Raw genomic sequence first — 25,690 nt, 5'->3', positions numbered from 1 at the left:
CTTATGAATTGCTGATTTCCACAATTTCCCATTAGATAGTCTCAGGCCATGGTTTACTGTGGGTAACTGAAGCTGGGACTGCAGTTGAAGGGGGACCACTGTCTTAGCAATATTTCTCTTCCCTTCAGTAATGAAAGCAAATACTTGAGAGAATGCAAAGGACCAGTGCTTCATAGGACTCAGTTTGAGAACACCTACTCTAATGGTTAATGTGTCAGTATAGCTAGGCGAGGTGCCCAGGAATTTGGTCAAACATTATTCTGGACAGCTCTGGGAGGGTATTTTTCTTGGATAAGGTTGACATTTAAGCCAGTGGACTTTGGGTGAAGCTAGTTGTCCTCCATAATGTAGGTGGGCATTACCCAATCACTTGAAGGGCTGAACTCTCTCAAACAAGAATTCTGTGGGCAGAAAGCCTTTGAACTCTGTCTGCATCTCTGCCCAAAGGTTTCCAACCTGTCAGCCCACTCTTCAGATGCTGAATTTAGTAAGCCTCTGCAATGACTTGAGCAGATCCTTTAAAATCTTGGCCTCTCTCTGTACATACATGTCCTGGTGGCTATGTCTCTCTGGCATTCTAATTAGCATTTTAAGAGCAGAGGAGGCTAAAGAGAATTAGGAGGGAGTAAAGGAGTCAGAGAAAAATCAGACTTTGGGTGAGGAAGTGCTTTCTCCATGTCGAGTAGCCTCTAAGGCATTCTAATTCTTTAAAAATAATTAAATGATCTTGGCCACTGGTATGTGGCTCCATTTCTTCCCTGTCGACATTTCCCATCGTCTTCCCATGAAATGACAGCGTCATCCTCTCTGAACCTGAGTTTGTTGAATTGTGGGGGGCGGGGAGGGAGAGAGAGAGGTTATTTTAATAAACCAGAAGGGAAATGTGGGGGGAGGATGAAAACGAAAGCAAGTTTTAAGTATCGTATTTCCAACTTGAAAAACTTTATGGGAAGTAGTGGTGTCCTTCAAAAGAAAAAGAACACAAACTTGAAAGGGGCAGGATATGAAAATGGGGGGCTGAGAAGTGGGGGAGGACAGATGCACAGACCGGCAGGGGAAGGGTTGCACGGAGCATGAGTGGACCTGGACCTGGGTGGGGGGCGGGGCAGGTGGACGTACTGTGTCCAAATCCAGGAACCACATGTGGAAAGAACGGTAAGTGACAGAAGCACTTTTTAGTGGACCCACAGAGCACACGTTTTGAGGGCAGCTCGGGGGAGCAACGTGGATCAAAACAAGAAGGATTCTGGCTCCCGGGAAGGGCACGTGGGGTTTTGGAAATCCTGGGCAATCTTGGGTGACAGGAAGTCCAGCACTGGCGCTGTTAGGGAGCTGCAATGTAGAGCATGTAAAAACAAGACTAAAACTGTAAAAAGACTTTGCCTAAAGGATGTACGACAGAGTTGTTGATAGACACAAAAGAGAAAATAATACTTGGGCTGGAGGAGGAAGAGAGTGACCACAGGGCCCAAGTGCTGAAGGCCTCTGAAGCTGGCTGGCCTGTGTTGGGAAGACGCCTCCACGACCACATGAACAGTTAAAATGTAAGCAAAGAACACATATGAAAGGACAGGATCATGCATTTGGGGTAGATTTCAAAGAATGCTGACATGTTACAGTGAAACCACACATCAATCTGGAAACACTGAGGGTATGGAACACAAATGGGTGGATGACAGCCTGGCCCAAGTCTCCCAAGCCATCTGTCTGCAAATGCCATGCATCCTTATGGACTTTAAAATCTTTATTTTCTTGTATATAGGACAAGTGGGGAGCAGGCATGAATACCAAGAGGCTGAAACATGTCACAGGGGTGAGTTAACACTGGAAGGGGAGAAAAGCCCAGCTTTTCCTGTGCTTACTGATATTTAAAAAGTTTAAAACTCAAAGTTGCACTGACATTTTATTTTTGAAGCAGCAGAGGTGATTTCAGGCTAACACTGCTGGGTGCAGCGTGGCTGCTGCTTGTGTTTGTAACTTGGTGGGGAGGGAGGAAGGAAGAAGGGGGAGGAAAGGATGAAGGAAGGAAGGGAGGAGGGAAGGGAGAAAGGGAGGAAGGAAAGGAGAAAAGAGGATAGAAGAAAGAAGGGTGAAGGAAGGAAGGAAGAAGGTGGGAGGGAGGAAGCAGAACGAGGAGGAATCTCTGCATAGGGAGAATGGTTTTATGCTAATGCCCTTGGATGAGCATGGTGGGGACATGTCCACTTTTGAGGTAAGCAGCAGCATGTGCAAACGTCCCTGGAGACTCCCTTTCCTGCTCATTAAGGTTCTGTACCAGGGTCACGGTAATACGCTTCGCTTCGGGCTGGCTGGGAGAGCAGCCTCCTGCCTGGAGACTCGGCGAGCCCGCTACCCCTGGCATGTACTGTGCCGAGATTTAATGAAGGCATTTGAATGCTGGCAGGTCAGTATTGTTAGGAGGGATGTCTGATTAATTGCTTACTTCTTTGTCACAGCTATAAATGGGATGTCGTGAGGGTGCATGTTAGAATCCAAACAATTCCCCCTGGAGCGGATGAGTAAATGGACCTGGGAGCCACTGGCTCCTTTGGCTTGGAGTGTGAGGTAGCAGAAAAGCCCAGACAGCCCTGCTCACCAAATGAGCCATTGAAAGATGCTGGAGATGAGAACTGCTTCCGGGTGACGGATATGGATGGTGGGCAGGACAGCTCCATGTGTATGCCACCAGCTGGAAGGTACAGGCACGATTCAGCAGGTAAAACACCTCTGTTCTCAGCCAGCCAAATTAATAAATGTGCAAATTAAAAAGGATGTCAGAGCACTAAAGAAACATCTGCTAACCAAAGTAAGAAAGTAATGATGATGACAAATAGGAGGACACAAAGGGACTTCTGCTCCAGGCATATTTCCACCTAGCTGCACACCTCTTCTGCAAGGAGATCTGGGTGGAAAAATACAATGTTATTTTTCAGTGCCCAGGTCATAGACTTTTAGACTACTGACACCTGAGGAATACATTCCTAGCCATCCGGGTTCACTCCAGTTCAAGGTTTCTCAAATTTGGAATTATTGACATTTGGGGCCCCCATAGCTCTCTGTGCGGGGTTGCCCAGTGTGTTTGGTGACATCCCTGGTCCCTCCCCTCCAGTCATTACAAGCAAAAAATGTCTTCTGCTATTGCCACATGTCCTACGGGGCAACACTGACCCTCGCTGATCACTGCCCTAGTTCAGCTTGCTGAAACACCGAACCGTCCATGTGACCACACACTACTGGACAAATTGTTGTGATTACAGCACAATGATAGGAATGGCTCAGAAAGGATTTGTTTGCAGTATTTCTGCATGGTAAGCAATCATGGTGAATTTGCACCTAGCAAGTCATATGTTACACAGAACAGTTGCAAACGATAAACCCTCTTAGAAAATTAAAATTATTCACCTTTCAGAAATCCTGTCTCCACACACTTACACGCACAGGCTTCCACTTGCAAGGCTTTCTCCTTGTTCCCTTCTGCAAGAAATTTGGGACCAGACTCATGTCTTCTTTTGCAATGCAATGTACAGTTTTTCTTTTCATCAGGCAAAATCCATCAACAACTCTTTCATGACTTAAAACCATGAAAAAAAAGTGTTGTAGGTAAACACTGAGAAGATCCTGAGATCTTCCCCAGGAACTTGTCTAGAAGCAATATAATAGTTACTAATTGTAATTACGTCCTGAATCTCTGCGACTGTTTGTCTGTCTGTGTTTGTCTGTCTGTGTTTTCTGTTGTTCAAGAAGCAGGTGAGGTCAATACTCTTTTTTGGAATTTACACCTGCCACCTGGGAAAATTAATGACAGTTGACTTTACTTATGTGTTCATTTTAGACAATGGCTTTTTATATATCTTTTTGTTTATGATGGCGCAACTTATAATTGATATCTAGTGATAGGATTGACACTTGAAGACCAGTGATACCTAAATGTTTGTGGTATTTTATTTGCTAGATCTCCCATTACCAAAATCAGCCTTTCATTATTTCTGTAAATTATGGCTATGAAGTAAAACCCATTTAAGAAAATAATTTCTTAAAAATATGCTACAAGCACACTAAAAAGGAATTCCTCCTTGACATGCTCCTTTATAGCCAGTTCTAGTTTCTTAAAATATTCAGCATTAAGAAAATGAGTGTGCTAAAGTCGTGATGAGTAGACACAATGACCCAGTTCCCATAGTTCAGGATCTAGTTCTGCAAGTGGACCCCATGCTCATAGATGCATGATAGTGGTTGTGAGTAGAAACTGCATTTTAGATCTTTCAGAAAAGGCCTTAAGAACCATCAGGTCCTGTGGCTAGGGCATAGCTCAAGCAGTAATGCTCCTGCCTTCCAAGCCCTGGCCCTGAGTTCAAACTCCAGTGCAGTCAAGAAAAGTATCAGATCCTCTCTCAAAGCAAGGATTTCCTTTTGCAAAAACAGTCCCTACTTCTTCAATATAAAATGGTTGGAGAAACACAATTTCCCAATGGATATTCTTATACCAAAGCATATGAAAAACAAGACATGGAAAAACACTGCACTTGGCATATCCATCCAATGTGCTTCATTTGAAGCCAAATGTAACTGAATTGTTTCCTCCCATCTGAGAACACCTTGAGGGTGTGTTCCCCCATACTTCCTCATTTAACTGAGCCACTTCAAAGTTTATCGTATTACTTGATAAGAGAAACAACAGATGAGAAGGCGTACCAAGGTACCCCTCATTCCAGACAATTCAGAGATTTTCACAAGATTTGAATAAGTAGCTAAACTTCAGGATACTTGGCCAAATGCAATCGTAGTCTTTTTAAATTCCTCCAGCTTAACTGAAACCAGACAGTTCTTCCATCTTGGATTGCAGAGTAGTGAAGTATGCCAACGTATTCATTAGTAAGAGTCTGAGTGCCCTTTGTGTAGTATAGGAAAACTAAATTATACTCAAGTTTTAAATGCACTGTGCATAAATATATTGAATATTCATCCCTGCATATGAATATTCACTCAGTTACAAAATCACAAAAATCGGGGAAAAATTACAATTCAAAGGGACTGCTGAGCGAATCAGAGTCACAGGGCTTAAAAGCATCCCGGGAGGCCAGCCGTAAAGCCGCTCCCATTTTAAAGGGACCCTTCCTCTTCTTTTTAGACAGTTTCCTTGGAGAGGAAGAAGACCGACTTGGTTCTTGATGGTCTCCGAGACATTGATTGATTTACGACTGTTGTGATCAGGAACTAGTCATATCAATCCCCTTGTGCAGAGAAATATCTAGCTTTCCATGGCTGCAGTTGAATGTTATTTGTCGTAGAATAACTATATGGTCAAAAAGCATTTGCAATGATTGGCCATGGGTGGCCAACTGGAGAGCTAGGCTTTGCAGAAAGCTAAGAAACAGCTGTGCAGATGTGGATCAGTGACAGTGTAGCCTTCCATCTCACAGACTGGCCAAGAAAATTGTTTTTTGCCTATTGTAATTAAATAATGATATGAGGTTAAAAGAAAGGTATGTCGTTTGATGAATGGATGTCAGGTCAGATGAATGCCATAGGAAAGCTAAGATACATAGCAACCATGAAGTCTAATTTAATTCACCAAATGTTCTTAAGAGAAAAAAAAACACTCAATATTCTGTGAATAAGAAGGTCAGAATTCACAGGGAAGCAACAAAACAGGAAGTGAGTGCAAGGTTAGTAGGATGGGAACAGTTAACTGTGGGATCATAGATATTGCAGAGCATATGAAAATAAGTCTTTACTAGAGTTGTGTATTCACATTTTTGACTGGGGTGGTGTAATAGTTTCCTGTTACTGTAACAAAATACTTGAGGCTGGGTGCTTTATAAAGAAAAGAACTTCATTTAAGTCACACTTCTGGGTATTGAAAGTCCAAACAGCATGGTGCCAACTCTAGTGAGGACCCCCTAAGTGCATCACATTGTGGTGGATGACATCACAGTGATAAGACTATGTGCATAGGGAGTGATCACATAGTGGGGCAGGAAGCCAGAGAACAACTGGGGTTCCATGAGACCTAAGTTAATTCCTTCCAAGTGTATGTCCCTGAGGCCCTAACAATCTCCCACTAAGTTATACCTCTTAAAAGTCCCATCCCCTCTCAACACAACAACCCTTGGGGTACACACTCACACCATATCTAAGGCATATAGTAGATGGCTAACAGGGTAAGAAGGAAAGAGGCCATGGGAATGGGTGACACAATACTTGAGTTCCAATTCGGCTGTCACACAGACCGTGACTTTGGACAGGTTCCTTTGCCATTTGGCTCCTAACTCAATGCCCTGAACCGTGTGACGCCAGCACCCCCTTTCTGCTCTTACTCCCTGCCATCCTTGCAGTGGGTGTGTCTGACTTAGAATAAATATACAATAATTAAAAACAGCTGCAAAATAGGATCTACATCAAAATCCTATCAGTGAAATCAGAATAGCAGTGGTGACCCATCATCTAATGCTGAAAATTCATATGCAGGAATGTATTATAACCCGTATCTCCAAGCGCTCTGTCTGAGGAACGTTGATTTATTAGTACAGTGGAAGCCCACTAATTAGCACTAATGACAGGGGAGCCCATTGTGGATTATAGAATTTTGCAAATTAGTGAGTACATGAATAAACAATAAAAATCAGGAGTCCTGCACTGGAAATGTCCTTTCCACTTATTTTGACAAGAAGGTATTTAATGTTGATTATTCATAGTAATTCTTCATCATTCCTTGCTAATGTTGGATTTTGTTAAAAGGGGCATTTGTGAGGGTTAATGGGATAATGTTTAAAATATTCAGGCAAAAGGAGTGATACAAGGGCAAAATATGGTACTTAACCAAGTGGTAGCGATGGAGGAAGGGAACTTAGAAGTTTTAGATGAGAAATGCAGGAAGTACTTGGATTTTGGCAGGTGGGGAATTACTGGGCTAGGGAGTGTGCTTAAAAATGAACAATTCTTCAAGTTTCAATGGGGAGGAAGAACAGTTCTCTGCCCCTGTTTTCTAGTGAGGTATTTGAGTGATGAAATGTACCACGTGAATTACTGCCAATGATCTAGTTTCTGAAGTGGCATAGGGACTTCATTTAAAGTTTTTTTCTAGGAGAAATGGATGTTTTTCTACTCCTGGATTTGGATGTTTGATATTTTGTATTCAGTTATGGAAAATCTCTAAAGCATTGGGGACAGTGTCCAGACTTGATCTTGGAAGATTGACCACAAGTAGGGGACTGTGCTATGGTAGCTAGGATTTGTACTCCCATGAGATCGATCTGTGAATAAACAGCAAGGTTGGTGGGAGTTCCTGCGCTATTGGAGAAATGGGAGCATCCAGCTTGGGGTGATGTTTCAAGCTAAATGTGTCGTGGACTTGGACACGAAGCACACGGAGGTAGGTTCCAAAATCGTTCATCCTTTGGAGTCAGTACCAATGATGAAGACAGCACCGCTTAGGTGGAAGTCTGGCTAACACGAAGTCAGCCACAGGTAGCTGACCGGGGCCAGAGCTCAGTTCGTAGGCTCATTCCGAGCATTAAGCTGAGGTGGTGGGAACTTAACTGTCTTTTGGTGATGGACGCACCTGTTCTCTCTAGCATGCAACAGTGAGCTGGCCAGACCACATTTCTGTGACTATGATAGACGTCCTCTGCCTCCGATTCCTCTTGGTCTGTAAATTGGCATTTCTCAGATTTACCAAGTACCGGAGTTGGTTTGCCAGAGAAAAGGCAAGAGGACCGTTGCCAGCAATGCACACAGTTAGCCATACTGAGGGTTAGGCATCAGGTCCAGAGCCAGGGCATAGGGGACGCTCAGCCCTGCTGCTGCTCTTTGCTCCCTGGAAGGACTGACGCCTGTGCATGCAGGTCGGCAAACACAAATTGGCTCATAAAAGCTTCCTTTAAAATAGTCCAGTTTTGCTTGAATATAGAGATTGATAATTTTCCATTTGATCTGAGAACCTCTATGAAAACACTAAACCCATTTACAGTTCTGGGCCTTACATGTAGTAGTTGGTGTCTTTACTGCATAAAATTAAAAAATAATAATAAAAAAATTTAAAAGGCTGTAAAGAATTTCCGTTTTTCTGCATTCCCAGACTTTCTGCTGCCTGATATGTCCACCTTGGGTCCTGGGTGGCCAGGGCTTGGTGTCCTGCACCATCTGCTCTGACTCCTAAGTGAGAATTTCTTTTGGTGATGTGTATGACCCTGTTCTAACTCAGTTTTAATGAGGGTATGAGTTTGCCAAAATTTTTGCTTCTGCAATCTATTAAAAAATGACCAAACATAAATATACAAAATATAATTAATATCACACAGAAGGTTACTTTCATAGGTGTCATTTGGAAATTATATTTTGATTCTCTTTTTCTTTCTAAACAAACACACACACACACAAATAAAAACAAACCAACCAACCATCGTGCAAATAAACAAAAAGACATTCCATGGAAAAATTTTATATGTGTTTAAAATGTATTATCATAAATCACAGTGTTCAGTTAGCAAAAGGGTATGACTTAAATGTTATTGGATCCTAAAGATTAATTGCTAATAGCAGAAAATGTAAATATTAGATCTTTTCAATTATTTTTCCAACTGCTTTGCCCATAAAGCCTTAAACTATCTCTTTTTGACTTGATGTAGTGACTTATAGCGATATAAATATAAATATAAGTCTTCAGCTTATATTTAACACAACACCACATCACCCATGAGTTCCACTGGTTGCCTGGTATCTGTTTAACATGGTTCTCCCCCTAGAAATTAGAAAGTTAGCAAGAATAAATAACATTAAAACCCAAAGGGTATTAGTCAGGTCTGATACCAATGCCTTACGAATGGTCCATATCACCAGAAAGTGGCATAATTAATTTTTCATTGTTGCTGTATGTTTCTCAGGTCAACTGCATTTTCCTGGCAGTTCATTGGCTATCAGAGAAGCACACAGAAAAACACAATTGCCAGAGAGAAACATTGCCTCAAAATCCATTGCAAGCTTGAAGCAAAGTATTAAATTTTACTTGTGAGTACTAATGTCATATGCCTAGTAAGGAGAGATGCTACATTTCCATCCCTTGTGCATTGTTGAGTATTGGATTATCTAGGGGTCAGGGCTTGTGTTTTTCTGGCATGCCTCCTTGCTATCTGTGACTTCATCTGGAGCCACAGTTTCCACACCACAAAAAGACTCAGAGTACCAAACATCATGCCATCTTAAATGGAAAACGTTAAAACAACAGAATTCATACAAGCAGTACCTACACAGGTACATAACACCCACACACAGAGTCTGCATGAATATTCATAGGTACACAAAGGTAGCATCCAGAATGGGATGTATTTGCATGTGCCTGACGGTAGACACTGACGAAGAGCCTGCTGGGAATGAATAATGCCAGGAATCCATCCTTCTACTCAGAACCTTAGTCCTTGGCCACACTTTCCTCCTGTGCGGTCAGACTTAAATACCAGATTTGAGTAACCATATATTTCCGGGCAGTGTTTGAGCTTTCAAAGTAGTTGGGTTCCTTCTTTTCAGGTACATCTCTTACTGTGAGCTCCACAAATGAATGATTACTGTGCAGAATTCTTGGCATCCAGAAAGCTACTGAGTGAGATTGATCTCTCATTTCCCTGGGAGCTTCAGTGTTCTGGTAAAGTGGGTTCTGCTTAATTCCAACTAGAATTTTGTGGAATAGGTTAATGTATTCGGGAAACACTGAATATGAAGTTTGTGTTTTTCCAGGCAGACATGTGGTCATCACATGCAGGTCCAGTCGATAAGCAGAGACGATGATCTAGACCGCTGACAGGAAGTGAGCTTTGGGATCGCCCTCCTTGCTGTTTCTCTTCACTGTGGACACTGCCATGGTATAGCTTTTGGGGTGGCTTCCACCAGATTGCTGGTGGGAGTTTCCCTGGTGGACTTCCCATGACAGTAAAAAAAAAAGCTTCTTGGTAGACAATGCAGCTTACAATGATTAGGCTTTCCTATCAAATGTTTTCAAAGTAGCAAGAAAACCTTTTAAATCCATCAGCATCTTTCCCTGATGAAAGCACAGGGAGCAACCACAGGGGGAAGTGCATACTTTATTTTACAGACACTTTATTTTGGAGCTCTCTTTCCCACCAGGTGTGGGAATAGATCCTCCACGACAGTAGCAATAACTGAATTGGGGTCAGATATGAATACTTAATTTCTAAATCTGAGCTTGTGAAAGCCAAGTTTTTTTAGTTGCTCACTCATTCACACACAATCGTGTCAAGCCAGCACCAGGGGAGGATGACTGTCCTAGGAAGGTTTGTTACAAATAGCATCTCTGGGCTGGGGTATGGCTCACGTGGTAGAGCACCTGTCTAGCAAGCACAAGGTTCAATTCCCAGTACACACCTCCAAAAAACAGCATCTATGGAGAAGTAGTATCTGAAATCTACACATGTGTAGAAGGTTCTACTTAAAGAATATGTTCTTAAATTTCTGAAATGTGATCATATTTTAAATACACTGAAGGGTTTTTAGAGTGATTCTGTATGCATTCTTTTCTTAAGGTGAAAATTTCCCTGGTAAGTGAATAGTCTCTTGTTTTACCTTTTTCCTTCACCTGTCTTTTTATACACAAGCTTTTAAAGCGGGGTCCCCCTTTCTGGAATCCTCCTAACTTCCCAGGGGCCTGAGTCTTTGAGCAGTCTGTTTCACAAACCGGGGGGAGAAGCTGAGGGATGTTGTGTAGTCCTCAGTCTTAAGGGAGTTGGGGTTGATATTTCTCAGTTTTTTTCTTACAGATCTCCAGAAACATTCCTCTATAGACACTCAAAGATAGTTTAGCTTCCTCTATTTGCAGAGTATCTGAGGAGTTTTACAGTAGGTCCCCCCTTTATCCAAAATCCCAGTGGATGCCTGAAACCATGGAGAGCTCTGAAGCCTGTCCATGGCTTTAGCTATATCATGGTACTGCCTGTGCACATGCACCAACGATAATGTCCCATTGTAAATTAGGCACAGCATGAGATTAACAGCAACAAACACAATACAGGACAATTATAAAAATATGCTATAATAAAAGTTATTTAAAACAAGTTAATTATTTCTAGAATTTTCTATTTAATATTTCAGGCTGTGGTTGACTGAGGGTACATGAAACCTCAGAAGGGAGCCCTCAGTGAGGGGGACGGTCTTATTTATTATGCTCCCTCTTAGGCTGGTGAATTATGATTCCCTGCTCACATTAAATTGCCTTTGGGCCAAGGATTTTATTTCATCCTTACTCCAAAGAGCTTCCACCAGAGCGGGTGGTCTGTGAGTTCTCTAACAATTGTTCTATTTCTGCTTACCAGTCTCCATCTCCACCCCCACTCCTCCCCCAGCCTTTGCTTGAATTCTCTGGTTTTTAGGTGGTTAGAGTGGGTCATTTGATGAAGCCTGGTTATGTTATGTTTTTCATTTAATGCCCTTAGCAAACTTTTTTTCTTTGCTTCTAAAAATGTAGGTCTTTTCATTTGTTACCATCTGGACTTTGGCAAAATGTGTTCCAGCAGAAGAAACCATGTCAGAGGGTTCATGGAATCTCACAGGTTTCTCCTCACTGCCTGCTCCCTTTTAAAAGAGGTTAACCGATTTTAAGAAGGTGCTGATAGCCACGCGGTAGTCAGGCCTTCAAGCCATAGACTACTGTGTGGAGTGCTCTTTTCTCCTCAGAAAACTCCCCTGAACAGAACTTTTCTTCTTCCCCTGTCAAATATTTTTGCCCAGCACAACTTACCTAGAAGGGAAGTTGTCTTTGGGCTTCTCTGATGGAGCTCTTTTCCCCTGATGGTGTCTGCCTAGGGTTACCAGCTCTAGGACTGGAATTGCCGGCAGAGGGTTTTCTCTACTTATTACTGGAAATGTGAGTAAAACATGAGTTTTCTGGGATTTCCTAGATATCCCAACTCTGTCCGTTACACTATGCATTATGGCTGCCTGCTTCCCCTGGCTGGCTGGTCTGAGGCAGGTGGCTGGGCCTTCTCTTGCAGGTATATCTGGTTTGCTGATATTCTAATCACAGCCAGCTCTCCCCTCTCCAAGCTGCCAAATGGCAGCAGGCAGGGTCCAGGACCTCTGGGACTCCAGCCTGGGAGCCAGAGAGGACTGACAGGATCGGGAACCCTCTCTTCTGTGGAGCCCCTTCTGCTGTGTCCATGAGAGGTTAAGAGGAGGTGGGAAGACCCTACAGCTTTCACAAATTCAGGTTCAGAGAGCCAACTTCTACCTAAGTCAGCTCAGCTGCTGTGAGTGAGCATCTTACAAAACACACATTTATTTTTCACAGTTCTGGAAGCCAAAAGTCCAAGATCATGGTGCCTGCATCCTAGAGGAAGGCCCACATCCCAGTTTGCAGATGACTGTTTCCTCACTGTGTCAGAGAGACAGAGAGAGAGAGAGAGAGAGAGAGAGAGAGAGAGATTTTGGATTTTTTTAAAATCAGGGCTCCAATTCCATCCTGAAGCTCCACCTTCATGACCTAATATCTCACGAAGCTCACTGGGGTTTAAGATTTTAACATATGAATGTTGGGGACACAAACATTCAGTGAATAGCATTCCACCCCTAACCATGCAAAATACTTAAAAAACAAAAAACAAAAAACAAAAACCCAAGCATAGCCTTGAGCCTTTGATTTACTCCTCTCAAGTCAGCAGGCATGATAGATAGGTGGTCTGGTCTGGGCTTCTGTCAATATTTGAAAGTTGTCAGTGTCCATGTTTTATTGTCTCTCCTCTCTAGCTTTTGTGTCCCCAGTCATTAAGAATTCCATCTGTCTCCTGATTCTTGTCACAACCATCTGGGAGAGAACAGTAGGCTGCTGGGAGTAAGCTCTCAAGTTCCACCTATAGCCCAAGGGTAGGTACACTGTCACCCCTATTTTATCAGGGAGTGAAGAGAGCCACGGAGCAGAGAATGAACTCACCCAACACCCAACTTTCCATGATGGGGATGGAAATCTGATCTGCTGTCTCACCACTGAGATTCTTTCTTTCTCTCCACAAAGAAGGGATATGCCTTCACATCCCTCTAGCGAGACATTCCCCATGTCCAACATTGGCCAAGGAACCACTCATGTAACGTGTCACCCCAGTACCTGCAATTGGCAAAGTGTCACCAGACAGACAGGGGACACAGATGGCAGTGGGATAGTTCTGGTCTTCAATGACTATAGTCAGATGAGAGAAAAAAATCTAAATGACAGAAAAACAGAGCAGACTTGGTACCTACTATAGTTTGGATACGGTATGAATGTGTGTTAGAAACTTAGAAGTATGGCGCCATTAGAAGATGCTGGGCCTTTAAGAGGAGGAGCCTGATGGGTGTGATTGGGATATGGGCAACACTGCCCTTGGAAGGAATTGATGTAATTCTCCTTGTGGGACCCTGGTTAATTCTGGAGAGACAGTTGCTATAAAAGAGCATCCTGCACCCCACCCCCCACCTCCACAGAAACTCTTTCTCGCTTGCTGCCTTACCATGTGATCCCTCCCTCTTCCCCGTGCTCCTGCCCTGGTACCATGAAGCCCTCCCAAGAACTACCACCATGAGGTTTGAACTTGCAGCCTTCAAAACAGTGAACTAATGAAACCTCTTTTCTTTACACACCACTCAGCCTTGGGTACTTTGTTAGAGCAATGGGAGTAACACAATGCCCAACACATAGACAGACATGTCAATTAGCCATCAGACTCAAAAACATGGACATGCCCTCACAGAAAGCTCCTCAGGGCCCATAAGGACAAACTTCAGTGTTGGATGGGATTTGGAGAGTGGGCCCTGGGTGATGGCATTAAAGCCATAGAACTGGGAGAAAATGGAGAAGCCAGAAAGCTAGTACTTTTAAACCAAATGGCCCGGCTTGGTAGCAGAGTGGGTTTTAAGCAGAGGAGTGGGCCATGATGCTGAAAGGGTCCACTGAGGGCTGTACAGAAGGGTCTCAGGGTCTGGCTGAGATACAATGGAGTATCTAAAGTAAGATGGGAGGGGAGACATGCAAGAGAAGGTTCTGAGGCCCAAACTACAGAATTTAACAACTGTTGGAAGTGAGGCCACTGGAGAGTCAGGGGATTGTGAAGCTAGTTACAGAAATTAATGGTGCAGGGTTGGGGATATGTGTCATCAGAGTGGCTGTGAGTTTCTCACATGGGCTGTTAGTGGCATATCCATTTACTGCATGAGTAAGACATCTGTCTTTTCTCTGACAAATCTGCTTTTGTCAGTTTAATTTGCAGACCCCAAGCACTGAACCTAAGGAGGTAAAGGGATTTTTTTTCCCTCGCCAATGGTTTCATCATCTAAGGAAAGAGAGAGAGAGGCTGAGGATGGAATCTGCTCCAGAGAAGACAGGAGAAAACTTGGAGGAGAGTGATGGAGTAGTCAGAAAGGGTGGAAGAGAAGCAGGAGGGCAATGAAGAATTTCAGGATGCAGGGGTGGGGGACAGAGACAAGTCTCACAGTGACTTTGAAGGGACGAATTGCATTTCTGTTTGCTGTGCAGCACCAAGCTTGTGAAACATCATCTCATTTGAGCCTGGAAGCAAGCCATCAGCTGAGGGGAGGTAAATGCCCCTATTTCATAGGCTGAGAGAGGGTTAGTGGCTTGACTGAGGTGGTTCAGGGAAAAGATGAGGTCAGATCCTGGGGTGCCTGGCTTTCTCAGCTTTGTCTTCTGCCATACAATGTATCATGTTATCTGTTTTTCCAAACCAGAACAAAATTCTGAAAACTGAGCATTTAGTTTCTGGGGAATCTACTTGTTCTAAATCAGGGATCAACAAACTGTGGCCAGTAGGAGAAATGTGGCCTGCTGCCTGTTTCTGTGAATAAAGTTTTATTGTCACATGGCCATGCTCGTTCATTTATGCGTTTTCTGTGACTTCTTTCTCAATACAATAGCAGTTTACCCTTGACCCTTCATGGAAAAAGTGTGCATATGAAATGTTATAGATTAGGAATTCTAATTCAGTCTAGTGTAAAATTCTTGTCTTAATGAAAATATACCTACAGAAAAAAAGCAGATATAATGCCAAACTAATTTCCACCCACCAGGGAATAATACTAGCTACTCTAAACTGTACTTAATTGGGCTTCTTTTTCCCCCAATGATTCAGAAAGGAAGAGAAGATGAGAAATCGACAAAGCTGTCCGCACTGACCCAGAGAAGAACTGAACCTGGAAAGATCTTTGCATCTCTCAAGATCACAGGAAGCACGAGTGTATGGATAGAGGGGTAAGGGGTCAGAAAAGATGAGGGGGCAACAAACAGGACTGGGAATTTAGCACATAGGGACATCAGCTAGATTGTCCTCCATCCATTAGCAGGACCACAGGGCCCTAAGGAAGGACATCTGTCTCTTTTCTTTGTGTCTGGCTGTTCCACAGGCTCCTCCGAGGTGCTGAGCATTCCCTGGGCTGGCAGCCTCCCTGGTGTTGGTAGCACTGGGGGTGTCTGAGGTGGCAGTCCTGCTGGGGCACATCTGTCCCTCTCCTCATTCATACTGCTAATGTCTCACTCTGGTGACAAATGCAAATTGGGTTGCTTCGTCCAAACATGTCAGCCTCATTAGCAGGTGTTTGCAATTGGCACAAGGCACTGGCCTCCCAGTTTCTTCTGTTTTTACCTCTACCCACTCAGGGGTCACTCAACCTTTAGGATTACTGAAGGGGAAGTGTATTTGTGGGGAAGTAGGAAATCCTTCCTGAAAAAAGAAAGATCTATGTTTCTCATGGGTCGTGCTCCATATAGCAAAATGGACCTCCTTGGACCAAAACCTGAACAAACCCCAATAAGAACAGACTGATCTTCAAGGAAACTTCTGGCACTCTGGTCTACAAAGTTATAGCCCAGCAGATGAACAATAAGACAACATGGATTTTTAATTTGTTTAAATGTAGACTTGATTAAAAAACATTGTGAATGATATAATCAAATCATCAGAACTTGGCGTTTCCGTTTTTAAATTGGATCTACACACATCAGTAATATCCTTTAACCCACCAGAGTTTAAAAGCGTAGAATGAGTTTGAGTTTCTCTAATATTTGACAGTGACATTGTGATAACAAAAGCTTAGAAATTCTTAAGGATGACATTCTTGTCATTAATAAATATCTCCAAATCTTTAGGTCACAGAAAGCTTTGAATTTTCTTTGTTGGAATAGAAATCCTTTAAAGATTTTTTGATGACAATAATGTCTTTGTTTCATAAACATTGAACTTTGAAAGTATAAGGTAACAAGGGGAATTAAAGAAAATTTTATCCAACACCAATAAATGATTTCTGCTTTGTGTTTTTGACTCATACACATTCTAAAATGCCAGGAAAGTCATTTTTGCACCAATGTCTCAGGTGATGATTTTAAAGTAGGTTATTTGGTGAACATAGAAGTCTGGTCTCACAGGTACAGGGAGGCCAGGCTGCCTGCCATGGGAGAGCCCAGCAGAATCATGGCCATGGGTCAGAGGGACACTGCACTAGAGCTGTGACTGGAGGAGTGGTAAGACCTGCCCTGGGCAGCGCCCTCTACACACTGTTAGTGATGGGTCACCCACTAGTCTCCTTCTTGGTTGTCTGGTTCTTAACCTCTCTGGTTTTTTCTTTTATAAGAAGATGGTGTTAGGAGCGGAGGTGGGTTGTGGTTGGAAGAGACCCCTGTCCTGAAGAAGAAAGCCATGCTTGGTTCACCATTCTCTCTCCTTTCCAAAAGTTTGTCATTTCAATCCCAGTATTATTTCTCATATCAAAAGACATGATAAAAATCTTAGAAAACTACTGAAAACAGTAGTAAAAATTTACAAGCATATTTACATAGTTGGTTCTATGTCAGTGCTTTACAAACTAAAGTCACTCAATTCTCAGAAGTTTTGGAAGGAGCTGTTTTTGCTATCATCGCTCTCAGCAACACTTGAGCAGAAACTAAGGCATGCTAAGTTAAGCATAGCTTGCTGTTGCACACCTGGCTAATGGTGGGGTCCAGCTTTGAGAACAGCCTGAGTGTTAACAACCACCCACCCTGCTCACACTGACTGTCTCAGAGCATTCAGTGAGTGCATTGTACACAACTGTTATGACCTGAAAGTTAGAGTTTCTTAATTCACATTCACAGCACCTACCATTCTATCTGCCCCATCCTGGGCAGTCTGTCTTAGGCTATCCAGGCTGCCAAAACAGAAATACTGTAAACTAGGCTTGCCTTATAAACAACAGAAATGTATTTCTCAAAGTTCTGGAGGCTATAATTCCAAGATCAAGGCACTGGCACTGGTTCACAGCTGACCCTAGCCATATGTCCTTACAGGGTGGAAGAGACTAGGCAGCTCTCTGGGACCTCTTCTTATAAGGCCACTAATTCCATTCATGAAGGCTCTAAGGCCCCATCTTCAAATACCTACACCTTATTTTTATGTAATGATTTTGGAAGGATGTAGATGTTCAGGTTGCTGCACACTCCTTCCTGTTTGTACCTCAGAATCCTTGTCAACACCACACAGTGAGTCTCTCTCAAATGTTTGCCATTCTCATGTGAGTTGAAATGTATTTGCCAGCCCAACAGTTCTTGCTCTGATCTACTTCTTTGGGGGAAGTTTGAAATACTCTATCTGAACTTCCTCATTAAGATAACTACATTTGAATGTGTATGTGGTGATTTTATTGTGTGTGTGTGTGTGCGTGTGTGTGTGTGTGTGTGGTGTGTCTAAGTTTGTGAGTATTTTCTCCTGGAATCTCCAAGGGGTTACACCCTTCAGAGAGTATTTGCCTCAAGGTCCCATTGAGGGGGGCGTCCCTTCCAGTGCATTTTTCCTTCTAACACATACTTGTGGTCTGACATGCACTGGACAGTGTGTCTGGTGCCCAATGATGATATGGGTCTTTTGTCCTGTGAGGGTTGCCATTGTAAGCAATCAGTATACTAGGTGCCCAAGTAGGATCACCTATGTTGAGTTGAACCTGGCTCTGGGATTAACCTGGAGTTATCATTAGGAGATAAGTCATCGTTTGTAAGTTTAGATTTGGAGGATTCTTATTATGTGAAATTTTAGGTCTCGACATCAAATGTTTTGTATGGCCTCACTGCCACTGTGCCAACTGGGCCAGTGGGTCCTTAATGACTCTTTGATGATCTCTTCTTCTCCTTTATCTCTCTTCTTTTCCTTCCCTTGTCTCCTTATTCTTGCTTTTCTCTATTTTTTTCCTTTTGGTTTCTTTTCTTTTCCATATAATTATGAAGGTGTCTGTGAGCAGGTGAGAAACAACTCTTTATTTCATTACCTTTTCTACATTTATGAAAGTGGAGAAGATGAAGCAAGTCTGGGAGAATATTGTGATAGTTGGAGAGAGAAAATAAATAGCCATAGAAATTTTATCCACAAAGTAGACATTTTTAAAATTTTAATAAGAAAATACATTTTCTATTCTTAAGTTCAAAGCTAAATAAGGAGTAGATGTTATAATATTTGCTAGATTTTACATTTATTAAAAACCATGATAGGGATAATAGCATAACTCAATATTTATGATGCAGCAGCTTCTACCTAAATATTAAAATGAGACAGTTATCATCAAAACTATTTGTTCTTTATATTTGCTTTCAAATTTTAATGAACACAAGTGCTATTTGTGTGGTAAAGTTCAATACCTGAGAAAATAACTCATTTGTCCGTTAATGAATCTAACCACAGAAGCCCTATGGGAGAAAGTCACTTTTCAAATTAAATAATAGCTTATGAAGGGAAAATAAAAAGAATTCTGCTTGTGGAAAGATAGAGCAGGTAAACTTTTCCTTATTGCTCCTGTTAAAAGCAGCTAAAAGCCATGGACATTTTATATGAAGCAGAAATCAGAATTCTACAAGGTGGAGAGAAGATATACCACTGGTAGGGGACTAGGGAAACTGAGAAATAACAGGATGGTGAGTATCTTGGGTTTTCTTTTGGTTTCCTATATCCCAAATCTGGAATCTCCAAAGAACGACCAAAGGAACAGGAGGAAAGGGGCAGGCTCCCCTGACCAGACAGAAAACTTTTAGACAGTAAGTATTCTACTACTACAGACCAACAGTTATCAAGGAAACTGTGGCCCCACCCCACCCGGTTGGCAAAGTGTCTGGACTTCTGCCTACAGAAGTAGGTGTCCTACTCCCCACCCAGCCCTGATTGCATCAGAAAAGGCCAAGAGAAGCTGAGACTATCATCCTGACAGTAAAATGGGCCCTACCCCCAGCACCAGCACTGCTAGTGGAGAATACATGGGGAGCCTTGAATTTTAACACCTCACTCAGCAGTGAGAAGAGAGAGAGAAGTGTGGAGAGGAATGTCCTCCTCACTCTCTAGGGAGCATTCAGAGTTGGTCAGTGGAACATCATGACTTTTATCCCCTCAATAAAGTCACCCCTCCCTCCTCTATAGTGTTGTAGGGAGTCATGTGGGGAGTATTAAACAGGCCCCTTGTCCTCCCAGCCAGGGTGGTATCAGTGAGGTCTATTGTGTAGATATCCTAGCAGCAAAACCCATCCTAGAAGGTGTTAAAGGAGGCTGAGGGTGAGCTGGACTCATGAGGGGTGCTCTCCTTTGCTTACCATAACAGTTTCAGAGGAGGCCTGGAGAAAGATTTAAATAAGATGATGAGTCTCATAAACATAATATCTGAGGTTTCCAGGCTTTAACCTAAGATCACTTAGAACATGTATCAGAAAAACTATAGCCAGGTGCTGGGGCTCATGCCTGCAATCTTAGCTACTTAGGAGGCAGAGATCAGGAGGATCAAGGTTTGAAGCCAGCCCAAGCAAATACTTCACAAGACCTTATTTAAAAAATACCCAACACACAAAAAAAGGCTAACAAAATGGCTCAAGTGATAGAATGCCCTAGCAAGCATGAAGGCCAGTACCACAAAAAAAAAAAAAAGAAAGAAAGAAAGAAAAATTATGAATTGAAAGAGAAATGAAAAGCAGCATTCACTGAGCAGAAATGACATGGTGTTGGAATTACTTGACAAGGGCTTAAAAGCAGTTATATAGATGCTTCAGTGAGGAATCACAAATATGCTTGTTAAAATGAAAAGTAGAAAGAATCAGCAAGAAGAAGACATAAAGAACAAAATGGATATTTTAGAACTGAAGAATATAATTTACAAGTAAAAAGCTCAATATATGGAATCAGCAGCAGATAATGAAGGCAGAGCAAAGCAGGTATTGGCCTTGAAGATAAGAAAATAGATACTAAAGCTAATAAACAGAGATGGTAGATGGGAGAATCCAGAGCCTCAGGGACAAGTGAAGCTTGTCACTGAAGTACCAGGAGAGAGGAAATAGCTGACAATCAGACTGATAATTTAAGTGTGATTATATCTAAAGCAATCATTAAAAATTATAAAAAAGTATATAACCAACAATACTACAGGTAAACAAATATAGAATTCCAAATAAATATTTACGTAATCTATAGGAAGACAGGAAAAAAGTGAACAGAGAAACAAAACATAAAGAAAATAGAACAGAAAATGGCAAATTAAACTTTACTATATCAATAAATACCCTAAGTACAAATGACCTAAATACACAAATTAAAAGATTCAGGTTGGTATACCAAATAAAACATAACCTACTATATGATTTTTTATAGGAACTATGTCAAATATAATGGTTCATGGAGGTGAATTAAAAGGATGGAGGAGATATACCATCCAAGCTTTAGTAAATAGAAAGTAAGAGTGGATGCAGTGATGATCAGATAAAGTAGATTCAGAACAAGGAACTTTATCAGGGTGAGAGAGACATTTTTATAATGATTAAAATGACTAAGTATAAATTCCCCAAGAATACAAAGCAGTACTAAATGTATATATTCCAAAACACAAAGATGAAAAAAATATGAAGCAGAAACTAATAGAAATCACACATATATTGCAGTTGGAGACTTCCAAACTTGTTGTGAAGAATTGATAAAATTAGATAGAAAATTGCAAAGAATACAGAATGTAGGCCCCAAAGTGACCACGTGGAGAGGAGTGATCTGGCCAAGAGATTCTTTATTGCCAGGTGAGAGAGGGAGAGAGCCAAGAGAGTGAGGGAGGGAAGGGCAGGGGCTTAAATACCCGTCAGTGAGACTCGGCATGATCTGATTGGTTAAGATCTTGTGGTTCATGCTGATTGGAGGTTGGGGCAGAAGGAGGGTTCAAGCTTAACTTGAGGCAGGACCGTGACCCTGTAAAACATAAGCTTAAGGGTGCAGTAAGAACCAAAACCCATTGGCGCCATTATTGCCAACACAGAAGAACTCAATCACCCCATCAACCAAGAGGATCCAATGGACACTTACAGAACACTTTTCCCAACAGAATGGTATGTACATTTTCAAGTGCCTGTAGCACATAGATAAGATAGACCACAACTGGATATGAAACAAACCTCAAAAATGCGAAAGAATTGAAATCATAAGGAATGTGTTCTGCACCCCAAAATCAAACTAGGAATCAGTGACAGTAAACCTCAAACAGGGCTGTGGACATGGCTGAAATGGTAGAGTGTTTGCCTAGCAAGAGCAAGACCTTTATTTCAAATCCCAGTACTGCCAAAAAACAAACAAAAGAATCTAACTCATAAATCTGAGGATGCCAGAAAGTGGTGTGACCTTTCTTGGGTTAGCAGTGTGACTCAAGCAGTAGAGTGTCTGCCTAGCAAGCATGAAGGTCTGAGTTCAAATACCCTCCCTTTCCTCACAACAACAACAACAACAAAACTCTTCAAACAGCTGGAAACTGAATAATGCACTTTAAATAGTCCATGGGTCAAAGAGGAAGTATCGAAGGGAAAAAACAAATCCATTGTGAACTGAATGACAAATAAAATACAACATTAAATTTTGTGAGATATAGCTAAAGCAGTACTGAGAGGGAAATCTATATCATTAAATGATTAAATTATAAAAGAGAAGATGTCTCAAATCAATAGATGCAATTCCCACCTAAAGAATCCAGAAAAAAGTAGAATAATCTCAATGTGATCATAAGAATGGAAATAAGAGTAGAAACAAATGGAACTGAAAACAAGAAACTAGATCAGACATCCTATATAGATTACCACACCATCTGCAAAGAGGAACATTTTTTCCTCTTGTCAGATCTGTATGAATTTTACTTCTTTTTGTTTACTTATTGTATGGCTACATCTTTGTACTATTGCTGAATCTCGGCAATGACATCAGACATGTCCTATTGCTGTTCTTAGGGGATAATAGTCATTTGCCACTAGTATTATATTAATTACATATCTTCACAGATATTTTTAAGGTAAAGAAGCCCTTTAAGCCCTTTAATTGCTGGGCGCTGATGGCTCACACCTGTAATCCTAGCTACTCAGGAGGCAGGTTTGGTCCCCAGTGCAATGTTTGGGGGAATTGATTGGATCATGGAAACACTAATCTCTTCAATGGATTCATAATCTGACAGCATTCTTGGGAAGTGGTGGAAACCAGGAAGTGGAGCCTTGCTGGAGGAGGTGGATCATAGGGGAGGAGCTTGCCCTACAGGGTATGCCTTGTCCCTTCTTTGCTTCCTGGCTACCATGAGGAGAGCATCTTTCCTTCACCATGTCCTTCTGCCATGATGTGTCTGTCTTGCTACAGACCTAAAAACAGTGGAGTCAGCTGACCATGGACTGAAGCCCCTAAAACTGTGAAGCAAAATAAATCCTTTGTCCCTTAAGTTGTTTATCTCATGTATTTTCTCACAGCAACAAAAAGACTGATCAACACAGTAGATTCTTAAAAACCAAAAATATATTTTACTATATGACCCAGAAATTATACTCCTGGGCATTTATTCCTGAGGAACAAGAACTTTTATCCACAGAAAATATCTTACATAATTGTTCATAACAGTTTTATTTGTAATGCCTCCAAACCAGGAAGTACCAAAATGTCCCTCAAAAAGTGCACGCTTAAAGAAATTGTAGTAAATCCATGTCACGGAACGGAATACTCCTAAGCATCCAAATTGAGTGACCTACTGATACAGGCAACAACTTACATAGATTTTTCAAGGTGTAATCCTTAGTGTAACAAGCCTGGCCAATGTCACATAGTGTATGATTCCATTACATTATAGTCTCGCAATGACAAGATTGTAGAGCTGGAAAACAGAATATCGGTTGTTAGGATTTAGGGATAGTTGGGGAGAAGGGTGGATGTGACAAAGAGGAAGGAGGATGGTGGCAATAGAATAGTTCTGTGTGCTGATTGTGGTTGCAAGAATAGCCCAGGGTACTGTGAAAAAATAATAGAATGGTACCTGTGTCGTACTGCTGTCAATTTCTGGGTTTTGATACCGTAGTATAATTATGCAAGCTCTAACGCGTGGAGGAAACTGGGTGAAGGATACATGAGACTTCTCTGCTCCATGTTGGCAACTTTTTGTGAATATACAATTATTGCAAAATTTAAAAATGAATTAAAATCATTTAGAAACATTTCAAAATAGAAAATGAAAATTCTATGTATAAATCTATGCTATTTTTAAAATCTGGCATTATCACCACGTTATAACTGAGAAACACATTGGCTTAGTAAGGATGAATGGATGGGTGGATGGATGGGAGACTCATCCAGTTCTTAATCTGCTGTCCTTTTATCATGAGTTCTGAACATTCATCTTTTATTTAATGTCTATTTCACTTTGCTTTCAAAGCAGTTACAACTACCAAAACATTTGGGGGAGACCTGCTCAAAGCCAGGAAGAACATCATATGGGCCTCCAGCTAAAAGCTCTGAGGGAACTTTCAGACGTGAGATGCAAAGCAACTGGTAAGACACATTTGGAACTACTACAGGTACTGAATAAGGAATCTGACAGCCAGTGCTACCTGTACCGAAAGGTACACTAAAGAGACTGGGACACCGGTAAGTCTTTCCAAATGCAGCTCGAAGACAAGCTGCTACTCTGAAGCCAGAATTAGATGATCACTTTTGCCACTTACACCAACTCAACCGTACATGAGCAGAGCAGCCTCCAAATACATTTGAGGCTGGTGACAGGTAGTGAATGTTCTCTGAGCAGCATCAAGTCCTCCTAAATGATGTTACCCTCACTTTTGATATGTAACTGTAATTAGCTTCCCTTTGCTATGCCAAAATATATAATCAACTAAAAGGAGGAAAGATTTATTTTGGCTCATGGTTTTAGGTGTTTCAGTCTTTGGTCACTTGGCTTCATTGTTTTGGGGCCTGTGGCAAGGCAGACCATCATGGCAGGGAGTACATGGTGGAGCAAAGGTGCTCACCTCATGGGGGCAAAGAGAGATATGGGAAGAGGTTGGGGCTCCAGTATCCTTCTCAAGATTTACACACCCTGTAAATCTAACTTTCTTCCTTTGGGGCCCACTGCTTGAAGGTTCTAGCACCATAAGCTGGGGACCAAGTCTATGAGCCTTTTGGGGACACTTCCAAACCATAGCAATAATTTACTCTTGTGACACCAGCCATGCAGCCTGTCCCTGAGTCTATGCATACCATGCTTCTCTGACCCAGGGCCAAAGTGCAAATGAAAGAGGCAGTTCTAGAGGGTTACATGTTCACAGGCATGTGGAACTCTTCATTTGTTCTAGTGGAACTCAGACTCCATTCCTAATTTGTGATTTCTAAAAATGCAATAGGTTCTCTTATTTGATCACATAAAATTAGTGCTCAGGGCTACTGCCTTATCTAACAGACAGAACAAGAAGGAGGAGGAAAGGAAGATGAAGCAATTGGTATTGGTGACTACTGTTGTAATGATCACTATTGACAAGTGGGGACCATCATGGTGATGCCTGCAGCCTCTGTGGAAGTTAATCCCCTGCAGCCTAACTCATGCAAACCTTAAAAAATTATTGTCGTTATCAAGGACGTGTCATATTTGGGAAGATATCTGTGCCACCGAAAGAGATATGGCATCTTTAAATTACGGGCACTGTAGATAAAGAGCTGGAGCCCTGCCAAGGTAAAAGTTGTAAAGCTGGATTGATTTTTGCTACAGCTTGCTAAGGACTCCCCAGAGTCAGGATGCAATGTTCAAATATAATAATTGATAGCCTGAAAAAACATTTCTGATAAGTGTGCAGAGGTAGCACAGAGCCCTGCCAGAGATGAAGTGAGCCTTCATCTGTGCTTCTGCAAGTGCTATGACCAAAGTGACCCAGATCTGCTGCACTGCCTTTCAGTCTCTGATTAGAGCCACTGGCTCCCTGCTCTTCTCCAGCTCTCCTTCCCTTCCTCCCTCCCCACCTTCACCCCCCCAGCCTCCACCTCCTCTTGCCTTCATTGCAGCTTCCTCCAGCTGTAGAGAAAATGGTCTTGGCCTTCAAATAGGGGCATTTGTTAAATGCTGTTGTGTTGAAGTAATTATCCAACAATCAGACCTGTTTGTGTGTGGGGAAAATCGCATTCGTTAATATCACCTTGGTAATCCCAGGGGGCAGAGGGGTTCACGTTAATCTGACCCCTTTTCAGTCTTGCGTTGGTGAGCTGACCACCCCAAGCTGTGAGTGTGTATGTCTAAATTGCTTGGGATTCAATTGAACACATTAAAATTTAAAAAGGATTTAACTGAAATTTTTCAGTAGCTTCTGAGAGGGGGCATAATTTATTAGCTCAGAGTAAATTAAAATCTCAAGCAGGGGTAAAGACTTCGAAGATTGCTTTAATACATTTTT

General features: G+C 42.0%; 1 long non-coding RNA gene across 1 annotated transcript; it reads left to right on the top strand.

The window, feature by feature from the left end:
* Nucleotides 1-1,118: 1,118 nt before the first annotated feature.
* Nucleotides 1,119-16,261, top strand: LOC141415066 (uncharacterized). The gene is made up of 4 exons (XR_012440090.1): nt 1,119-1,155; nt 1,763-1,813; nt 2,457-2,716; nt 15,120-16,261. It is a non-coding gene; the product is annotated as an uncharacterized lncRNA (long non-coding RNA).
* The last annotated feature ends 9,429 nt before the right edge of the window (nt 16,262-25,690 follow it).

This window comes from Castor canadensis, chromosome 12, assembly GCF_047511655.1.
Source record: "Castor canadensis chromosome 12, mCasCan1.hap1v2, whole genome shotgun sequence".
Classification (NCBI taxonomy): Eukaryota; Metazoa; Chordata; class Mammalia; order Rodentia; family Castoridae; genus Castor; species Castor canadensis.
Note: the sequence above shows the minus strand (reverse complement) of the source record. Positions and strands in the feature narration are given on the sequence as shown.